Here is an 11,119-nt window from a genome sequence, read left to right as displayed (position 1 = left end):
GGTTCTTCAATGCGTCTGTGCTGAGCTGAGTGTAAAGAGTGTCCTCCTGTTAGAGAAACACTGACTGTTGAAAAGAGAGTTCAGTCTTTACATGTCTCTCTTTCACTCAAACACATTTTCAGATTCATGGATTCAATCGGTTGATGTTTTAAACTGTTCTAAATGATTCCTGATAAACTTCTTCCTCTTTTGTACTTTAAAGATGGAAGCCATGATTCAGATGTTGTTTGTCTGTCTTTTTAAAACTTTCACAGTGAATATCAATATGTTGTGTTTCTCTGAAGCTCAGTTCAGCTGAGAATATTCAGTTCATGTCGCCTGCAGTTACTTTGCTGCAGATTAGAAAAACTGTGATGTCAGCTTTATTGCACTGCTTCCTTCTCTGTCAGATTAGACTCAACAGGTTGCAGATAGAAAATGTATTCCTTCAGCAGAGTATTAAAACAAGAGTATATCTAGTGTAAGGTATATCTGCATTCACATTACAGAATGTGACAGCTTGCAGTCAGTAATGTAGCAGAGACAGAGTCTGACTAAAGAGACATTACAGTGAGACCTGTTTGATCAGCAGAGACAGCCTCTCTCTACAACAAGTGTTTGACTTTAACTGTCACACAAAATGATTCAGCTTCTTTAAACCCTCCAACAAACATTTACATTTTTATTCCTAAACAAAGGAAGTGATTCTAAACTTATGTTTCCGAGCACCAGCTTTCACACAAACCCGTCCTGTCCCAGTTTTTTCTTTTCTTCTTTTTATTTAAGTTTCACTTTCGTTTTCCTGAACTTGGTGTCGCAGATGATCTTGTCGGTGTGAATGTCCATGTGAAGGTAAGGGAAGCAGTCTGTGATTGGGTTTTTTTTTTTTTTTTTAAGTTAACATCAGCTGTGTGCAGCTTAGTTCCAGCACAAACAGCACAAATCTGCTGCTGCATAGTTCACAGTAACGGACTCACGAACGAAGCGACTGGTAACCTGTTCGCCATTTTCTGTGTGTGTGATCAGAGTCCGGAATGAGAGCAGAAAAAGTTAGTTGATGGTCAGCAGCTTAACTCAGAGTCGTTGTTACTGTGGATCCACTTACTGATGACTGAAGGTAGTAAATTATTATTTAATATAGAATGTAACAAAAATTCGACATAAACCTCGAAATACAAATACTGCGTCACAAACCTCTGGCTCTCTAACAGGAAGTGGGCTATCGTTCACTGTTTACACCCACAGAAGAGTGGTCTTACTCAGAGACTGACTGGACCAAAAGTTTTTATGAAATTTTATTGTTAAACTTTATTAAATTTAAACATAATAATTTAAAGCTGATTACATATCAGTCACAATTGTTACTGACTTTCCAACTGACACGCCCAGTGGAGCCTGAAGCAGCTGTCTGTAAATCATTACCTTATTCCTAAAGCTGATATCAGAGTACAATTAATCTGCACAAGTTTGTGTTTAAAGACATTAAAGTCCAAGTTAGACATCAGTTCACTCCCCACAGTCTGTGTTCAGCATGAGTGCTGATATCATCAGTCTGTCATCAAGTAGAGACAGAGCCGGTGATCTCAGTAAGATCTATACATATCTAGAAATACTGAGTTTGTGGACATCAGGGCAGCTTTTTCCCTACATGACTGCTTCCAAACATCACTGAATATATTTTTGGGGAGTTGTTGAACATCTACAGAGAGTCTGGATGTGCTCTGACAGCATTTTACACTGAAATATTCAAAACTCTTAAGTACAGATAAAATGTTGCTGAAACATTAAATTTAAAAAAGATCGATGTTAACGTGAACTACGTCGACAGGCAAACAGAATCATGATCACATGAAGAATGTTTCCAGTGATAAATAATTAATCTGTGAATAAATCGGAGTCCTTTTCATGGATCTTTGTTGATCTTTCTCAGAAATGTATTAAATCAAAGTGTTTTTAAAAATGATGATAGATTTCTCTGTAGTAACAACGGCTTAATGTTGTAATTTTAAAGCTGTGAGCTGAAATATGTGTGTGAAATAATCAGCTTCAATTTGTTCCATTGGTTCATTTTCTGCAGGCAGACTGGGAAACACCAGTCCTTCTTAGTCCTTCTACTCACAACATATAAGAGTCCAACTGGAACACGTCCTGTTACTGAGGTCTGCACTACGAAGCAGGATTTGATCTTATCAAGGTAATGTCAGGGTTCTTACAGGGGTATGTTCCCAATGGTAACTTATGCAGCTATTTTTCAGTCTCACTGACCAAACTTTTTCAAGCATGCCGCACTTTTAATTGTAAACTTCTGTTCACTACTTTTCCTGTCACACACAGTCATACATGTGTTTTATTTTTAGCTTGTATTATCAGTTTAATCTCTTCATATACTTCCTATAATATAGGTTTACCTTACTTTGTAAAGTCAGCAGCTCTGTCACGACTACACTCTTCTCTGACTCCTCATGTCTACACCATCATAATGCCCATTAATTTTTTTTTTTTTTTGCTCAGATTATGGTTTTTGTTCTGAGCAACTTATGACAGGTCGCCAGTCTGTCAGATGGCTAACACAAACAGACAGACAGTCATTCACACTCACATCTATGGGCATTTAGAATCATCAGTTAACCTAACCAAAGACATGCATGTCTTTGGACTGTGGGAGGAAAAAAAATGCAAACTCCACACAGAAAGGCCCTGAACTGGTGGTGGAGTCGAACTCAGGATGTTCACACTGTGAGGCAACAGTGAGCCACCATGCTGCCTTAAAACTGACAAAACTAGAAATAGTTAAAAATTTACTGAAAATGAACTAATTGTGGTTCAGCAGAATCATGTTTCAGTTTTTAGCCCTGTTTTGGTTCATCCTTTTGGAGGATCTGTGACCTGTGACTGAGACAAAGCTTTCTGATACTGGGCAGCACATTTCACTGCCCAGTATCTGGGGTTTTGTTGTTGTTTTTTTGTTGTTGTTGTTGTTTGCAGGAACACTTTTCTTTCACAAATAATCAGATTCATCCATTATTTATTACTTATATTTATCCAACATGATTCCTTCCAGATGTCTGAAGTAATGCTGGTATCTGTACTAACTGGAAGAAGTAGTCTGTAAACAGATTTGTTAATATTTGAACCTTTGCAGTACAAATGTTCATATTTCAAATAAAGCAAGCAGGCTGGGTGTGGCTGTGTCTGTTTGTGTTACAGCATCAGAGTCACAGCAGGAAGTTGTTGCTGTTGTTGTAATCATTGATAAGTTTAAAGACATATTAAGGTAGAGCAGCTGATCTTTGAGCTCTGAGCTGCATCTTAAGACTCTTTTATGATTTAAAGTGTTCAATGTGGCGGCAGCCAGATCACAGAGAAGAAGCAAAGGATTTTCTGTGTTTCTAAACAGGCGTGTTCCACACAGTGAAGAACCAAAGAATGAAGAAGTTCATTGGAAGAAGCTGAATAAGTGGAACTTTGATTCATTAGAGTCTCTGAGGTTTTGTCTTCATCACAAAGCAGCTGCTGCTCTTTGTTAGTGTTTATTGCAGAGAACGGATGAAGACTGTGATACATTGGATAAAGACTCAAAACCATAATATGCCTTGAATATAAACTTGACTTCATCTGAAGAAAAGATTTGGTTTACTCTCTTCTCTTCAGGTGAACAGTCTGTGTCAGTGTCTTCAGACGGCTGCAGGTTGTTACCAGCCTTATTAAATGTTTCTGATTCTGCATTTCATATCACATCTGCCACTGTTTGATCCTCTTTAACAGAGGAGATCAGACTGTAATGTGATATTTAGTAAGACTCAGTTTTCTTGTGAACTCTGAACATATTAGATTAGATACAGCCTCACAAATCAAACTATAAAACAAGTTCTGAAATGAGTTCAGATGGTTCAGATGCTGGACTCCAGTCTGACTGATACTCAAGTTGTTTTATGGAGCATCAAGGTTCATGTTCATTTGTTAAATATTCTCCATAATTCGTGGATAATATTTAACAGGAATCAGTGAGCGCCCCCTGCTGGTTCCCTCTGAGTGTTGCTGTCAGTCTACAGTGATACTGCAGGATGGATTTATGGAGGCTTTGAGGGATTCACTGCAGTCCTGCTGTAGTTAGTCCCTCACAGCTACATAATCAGTTGCAGTGCCACTGATACGAGCTACACCAGTTCTATAGTGCCTACAAACAAGACATAAAATACCAACAGATTGTAAGGGAGACCAGGTAGTGTGAATGATCATATATGTGACATGTAAGGTGTGGATAGATAGACAGAAAATCAGTAATAAATACAAAGTAAAATTAAATAGCCTGTCTCACTCATTGCTGATAATGTGCGGTGATAGGGATAATGATAAAACTAGAAAGATGTCATTGTTATGTTCTGTTAATGAAAACTCATTTATTATCCTCATCTAAATAAAGTTTTTGTTTCAATAATCACAAAATGTGCATGTATAGAATCATGAGCAACTTGCATTAAATAAATAAATAATTGATTTTTTTCAAAACCATTTAAAAACTCTGCGTACTGCCACAATGTGATGTTTTATTCTTCCCCGGAGGCTACATTTCTACCACCATTATTTATTTTCATAGAAATCTGCCATAGATGTTAATTCAGGATTATTTTGATTACTGTATCTCTCTGATAAAACCTCAGTAACATCTGCAGCTGCAGCTTTTGTTGTGAAAGTGGAGTTTCAGAACAGAAGTTTGATTAATTGATTCTCTGAGGTTTTGTTAGCGTGTTTATGTAGAGAACAGATTTATTTCATCTTTGATGTCTTGGCAATCAAACCAAGTTCCTCCAACAATAAACTCTACAAATATCAGCTCACACACATTTATTCTCCTCACATCAGAATAACTGTCTGAGTGTCTTAATCAGAAGACTGCAGGTTGGCTTCAACATCATGAAATGTTTCTCACCATCCACTTTACATCACATCTAGAACTGTCTGGTCCTCTTTAACAGTGAAGTTTGACTGTGATGAGATGTTTATTAGGACTCAAGTTTTCACTTGGACTCTGAAGCTCTGGGCTCATAGTCAAACTAAAACTGGAGATGTGATGTGAGACACTGGTGCACGTGACGGATTCCAGTTTGATTTTGATGGCCAGATTGTTTTATGGAGGAGTTCATTATTGTGTTAATGAGGAGGTTCAAAGGAAGTTTGAGGTTGTTATCACCATCGGGTCAGAATGTGAAAAAAAACAGCCATCAATCTGTTGAAGTATATTTCAGTTTATTGAATTGTAATCAGTGGTAACTCAACTTAAAGGAAGACACACATGGACTGCTAAACTCTGAATGAGAAAACAAGGTTGGACTACAAGTCACTAACCTAACTTAAGAATAAAGGTTTAAACTCAAGAGACCAAATCAAACTCACCTCAGCTCCCACCCCATGTGAGAGTGAAAAGAGTGAGCTGTAAGTGAGTGCAGTCCTTATATAACATGTGCCAGGTGAGTGCAATTAAGGGACAAAGTCCAGAGCCAATCAATAGTGAGAAAGGGAAACAAGGTCAATCTGGTGAGCTGAAGGAGAGTGAGGAAAAAAGGGTAAGAAAAACAAGAATCTTTACAGCTGCCCCCATATTTTTAGTAGGAAATATGTTTAAATTACCATAGTCAACAATCCTTTTCAGGAAGTGAAGGCAGGGGGATGAGACATGCTACAGGTTTTTGTATACGTTTTAATCCCGCACTGCGACTTCTACTGTTCTTATGTGGCCATCTGTGCTCTTTAGAAGGCGTGTTACTTTCCCTACAGCCCAAACACTTCAGTGGCTTGACCCAAAGGTAGACGGCATAAAAGTCCACAATTCAAAGTTCAAGGGACTGGCTGTGTGGAAAGCGGCGGCAGCGCGAATTTAAATTTGATCACGCCTGTATCCAATTCAGTTCCAGTCATTTCCTGGCTCACAGCTACTTATTGTGTCCCAACATGATCTGTATTTAAAAATGGCTCATCCTCAGTAAGAATGGAGCTTTGAACTTTAATGCTTTCTGTTTGTGTAGAGACACAGAAAAACTTTGATTTGATCTTATTCATGAGATCAGAGGAGGTTTTGTTTAGTTATGCTGTGCCTGCTTCCTGAACATGTTGGTGGGAGGGAACTCAAAGGGCAGATTTTTTTTTTTTTTAAACAGTATGTTTATTGAGTTTATATTACAGAACAAGCAAAGAATAATAGTACAGTTAACATGAGATTTATATTAAAGAACATAGTCCCCAAAATAAACAAATATAAATTAAAAGAAACAATAATAATAATAATAAAAAAATAATAATAATAGTAAAACAAAACCCATGCACAGCATGGGTAAAACAAACAAAGCAAGACGCAAATGAAAAATAAAAACAACAAAAACAAGGAAACAGACAAAAAAAAAAAACCACCCACCCACACACACACACACACACAAAAAAACAAACAAACAAAAAAAAAAAAAACTCAGCGAGCAACTCAATAAGTATCATTTTCTAAATTAATCCCCTTCATAATGTCTCAGAAACTCAGTTAAAGGTAACCATATTTCTTCAAAATCTACTCCCTTTCCTCTGACAATATAAGTAAGTCGCTCCAATACAATACATGATGCCATCTCTTTCACCCACATATGACCTGAGGGTACATCCATTTTCTTCCAATACAAAGATATTAACCGCCTAGCTTGCAGGAGTCCAAAGTCAATTAATTTTAGCTGTCTGGTGCTAAAGTCACAGTTCTTTGGATATATACCCAACACACACATTTTCTTCAACAGGTATATTTACTCCAACAATCTTAGATAAAGTTTGCGTGATTGATTTCCAGTATTGCTGTAATTTTGGACAGCTCCATACACAGTGAAGCAGAGTGCCCTTCTCGTCTAAACATTTACTGCAGCTATCTGGGATGACAGGCGACCAGTGATTCAGTTTGACTGGGGTTATGTAAGTTCTCATCAACCACTTATATTGGAGGAGTTTCAGCCTTGTATTAATTGATTGTCTTTGGGCTTTTAAACATGCAGTTTCCCAGTCCGCCTCCTGTATCTCCCCTTGGATGTCAGCCCTCCATGCGTCCAACTTGTCAGTGGCAGATTCCTTATCATGTGTTAATAAAGCTGTATAAACTGAAGAGATATGACCTCTACCCACTGGCTTTTGAAGTATGACATTCTCCAAGTGTGATAATGGTGGCTCAGATACAATCATTTTATATTTTGACATAGTGAAATGTTTAACTTGTAGATATTTAAAAAAATGTTTTTGGGGGATGCTGTATAATTGGCATAGCTGATCAAATGTAAGAAGGTTGCCATCCTTATAAAGATCTGCCACCTTCTGTATACCTTTATCTGCCCAGATTTTGAAACCCCCATCAGCTCTTCCTGCTTTAAAACATGTGTTGCCCCAAATAGGTGAAAAACGAGAGATAGAAGACTTATCTCCCACATACTGATGAGCCCTATACCAAATATCTATTGTGTTTTTTAAAAAAGGATTATTTGTCTTTTTTTTTTAATTTTTCAGGCTTGCAGAATATAAATACAGATTTAACTGAAGATTTGTTACTGATGTTTGTTCAATTTGTATCCAGGCCGGGGGTGTCTCAGTGGAAAAGTAGAACATGGCTGAGTGCAGTTGTGCAGACCAGTAATACAGTCTAAGATTAGGGAGTTGTAACCCCCCTCTTTCATATGGCAGGTACAACAAGTGAGGTCTTAGTCTAGGTTTTTTGTTATTCCGAATAAATCTATTAAAGATACCATTTAGTTTATCAAAGAATTCTTTTGGAAGAGGCAGAGGAAGTGACTGGAAGAGATGTAAAAATTTGGGTAATATATTCATTTTAATCATGTTTATACGGCCAATCACTGATATGGGCATTGTCATCCATTTATTTAGAGATTCCTCCACTTCACTAATCAGAGGATCATAGTTTGTTGCTACGATGGTATCAATGTCTGGGGTGATTTTAACTCCAAGATACACAAATCCTTCTTTTGCATTAATAAACGGGGTTTGTATAATAGGATTTAGCCTTTCATCCTTATTCAGAAATAGGATAGAGGATTTTGAATCATTTATATTATAGCCAGAGAATTGTCTGAATAACTCCATTTGTTGCATTAATTTTGGTATACTAATGGACAGCCTAGTCAGAAACACTACCAGGTCATCAGCATACAGAGCCAATCTATGCTCCTGATCTCCTAACTGGACACCAAATATGTCAGTTCTCATTCTAATTGTCATCGCCAGGGGTTCTATAGCTAAGATAAATAGCATTCGAGATAATGGGCACCCCTGGCGAGTGGAACGCTCCAATGTGATAGGGTTAGAAACTATGTTATTTGTTAAAACACTAGCTTTGGGATTTGTGTACAAAAGTTTAACCCATTTTAGAAAATTGTTTCCAAATCCTTATCTTGGGAGAACAGTAAATAAATATGACCACTCTATTCTGTCAAAAGCTTGATGACCGTCAAGCGATAATAAAGCTGTATCTTTAGCATCGGATTTCTCGTGAATTATATTTAGAACCCTTCTTATATTGTGAAAACCTTGACGTTTTGGCACAAAGCCATTTTGATCATTATGAACTAAATGTGATATATAGGGGTCTAATCTTCTTGCTAAAACTTTACAAAGTATTTTAGTGTCAACACCCATCAGACTTATTGGTCTAAATGATGAACGCTCTGCAGGGGGTTTGCCAGGTTTCAGTATCAAAGTAATCATTGCCTGTCTCAGAGTGGGTGGGAGAGCTTCATTTTGATACGCTTCTTCATACATGTTAAAAAGTGGAATTAATAATTTGTCTTGGAAAGTTTTATAAAATTCAATTGGAAAGCCATCTGGCCCAGGTGCTTTACCACTGTTAATGCTTTTGATAGCCCGTGATATCTCTTCAATAGTTAGACGTCTGTTTAATTCCTGCTTTGTGTTTTCTGTTAGTGTCTGAAACTGAAGTTGATCTAAGAATATGTCCTGTTCTTCTGAGGCTTGAGCACATTCTGATTTATACAGTTTTTCATAAAATTCTCTAAAGCTGTCATTAATTTCTAATGGATCTACTGTTACATTCCCTGAAGAGGTTTTTATACTATTAATTGCTCTTTCACTCTGCATTTTCCTAATTCTCCATGCCAAAAGTCTTCCTGCTTGCTCTCCTTGGTCATAATAAGATTGCTTCAGCCACATTAGACTTTTTGCTGCTGCATCAGATGATAATTTATTATATTCAGTTCTCAGACGTAGCAACTCACTTTGTTTTGTTGAGTCGTCGCTAACGCTTAAGTCTAATTCCAAAGATTTAATCTGTTTATCCAGGGTTTCCATTCGCTTTCTTTGCTGTTTATTCTTTGTACTCGTAAAGCTAAGAATTTCACCTCTAATATATGCTTTGAATCCTTCCCATCTAACTGAGGCACAAGTTTGATCTGTGTTTAACTCAAAGTAATTTTCTATTTTCTTCTCTATAAATTTAACAAATTCTGGATTCTGCAGCCATTTTGTTTGAAGCCGCCAGTTCGGTGGGTTATGGATAAACTTTCCTAGATGGATACTCAGTGAGATAGCTGCATGATCACTGATCACTATGCTATCATACTGACACCGTTTGATCCTTGATAAAAGTTCTCTTGAGACAAGAAAGTAATCTATACGTGAGCGGGATTTATGTATACTCGAATGAAAGGAGAATTCTATTTTATCAGGATTTTGTTCTCTCCACACTTCTACCAAATTGATATCTAATATAAATTGATTTATTAGTCGTCTAGTTTGTGCTTTATATGTATCTGAGCCCGTTGAGCGATCTATACTTGGATTGAGAGTGCAGTTAAAGTCTCCTCCAATTATATACAGTCCTTGCAAAGCAGATACAGTAAGAAACAGATCTTCAAAAAATTTGGGCTTATTTTCATTTGGGCCATATAGACTCACCAAGTTTAAAGTAATAGAAAGGATGGTACCCTGAGTGATTACGTACCTACTAGCAGGGTCTTTTATTATTTTCGTCATTTGGAATGGTATGCTTCTATGAATCAAAATAATTACACCTCTCGCATAGTTATTATATGATGCGTGGACCACCTGGCCAGGCCATCTGTTCCTCACAGACTTTAGTTCACAGTCTGTCAGATGTGTTTCTTGAAGAAAAACTATTTTTGATTTCAATTGCTTGATCCTGCTTATAACCTGTTTCAGTTTGATTAGTTTCCTGAGACCCCGGACATTCCAACTAGTGACTTTTATGTCAGAGATATTGCGGGTGTTTAGTTGGTCCATACTTGGAGTTTTTATTCTGTAACATTAAGATAACAACACGTGATGCTGAGTAAACAAAAGTGACAAGTAAACTTTGAATAAAATAAAATAGAGAAATAAATAGAGAAAAAAAACCCTGGCATTGACCCATAACACTTAAAGTCCCCCCCCCCCTTCCCTTACTCAGAGTAATAAACTAGGGGCTGTGCTATTCCACTATAAAGGGGAATAGCTGAACTATAAGAACCCAACCCAACAAAAGCAACAGTGGTGTCCGTCAACCATGCATACACCATATTCAAAAACATAAACATAACAAACCCATACGTGTTAACATATCAGATTAGCCACTAAATTAGAATAATTCCATGGCAGTGTCCTTTTTGTGACTTACAGAATCCCACTTGAAAGGATAAAAGTTCAACCAAAGTAGGTAACATTGTTGTGTTCAAGAGGGAGAAAAAGAGAAAAAGGAAAAACAAACAAACAAAAAGTTACGTTTGTAGTAGCATTATTAAAACGTAATGGAAAAATTTCAAACTCTAGAAAAGAAAAAAAAGAGCGGAAAACAAACTCCCGATCTTGGAAGTTCAGGAATCGGATAAGGACAGCTCTGTGTTGGTTTGGCTTTGGAGGTGCTAGGGTGCGGTGAGCCCTCTCAATAATAAACGATCTGTCGGTCTCAAGCCAGCGCGGTAACATCTCACTTATAAACTCCAGCAGTGGCCGCTGACCCTCGGCGCCCTCCCGGAGGCCAAACAGCCGCAGGTTCTTCCTTCGGCCCCGGTTCTCCAGGTCGTCGGTTTTTGCCTCCAGGTAGGATATACGCTTCATGACATTGCTGAGATCGGCCACGCTCTTTTCCAGGAGCTCC

General features: G+C 37.6%; 1 protein-coding gene across 1 annotated transcript in view; it reads left to right on the top strand.

Annotated features, from left to right (window-relative positions):
• The first annotated feature begins 646 nt into the window (after nt 1–646).
• Nucleotides 647–11,119, top strand: part of LOC134620337 (NACHT, LRR and PYD domains-containing protein 3-like) — a 30,614-nt gene continuing 20,141 nt past the window's right edge. The window contains exons 1-2 of the mRNA XM_063466465.1: nt 647–831; nt 2,057–2,173. The gene's annotated coding sequence lies outside the window, so the exon portion shown is untranslated. The remainder of the gene's footprint in view (nt 832–2,056; nt 2,174–11,119) is intronic.

The sequence above is a fragment of the Pelmatolapia mariae genome, linkage group LG23 (assembly GCF_036321145.2).
Source record: "Pelmatolapia mariae isolate MD_Pm_ZW linkage group LG23, Pm_UMD_F_2, whole genome shotgun sequence".
Taxonomy (NCBI): domain Eukaryota; kingdom Metazoa; phylum Chordata; class Actinopteri; order Cichliformes; family Cichlidae; genus Pelmatolapia; species Pelmatolapia mariae.
Note: the sequence above shows the minus strand (reverse complement) of the source record. Positions and strands in the feature narration are given on the sequence as shown.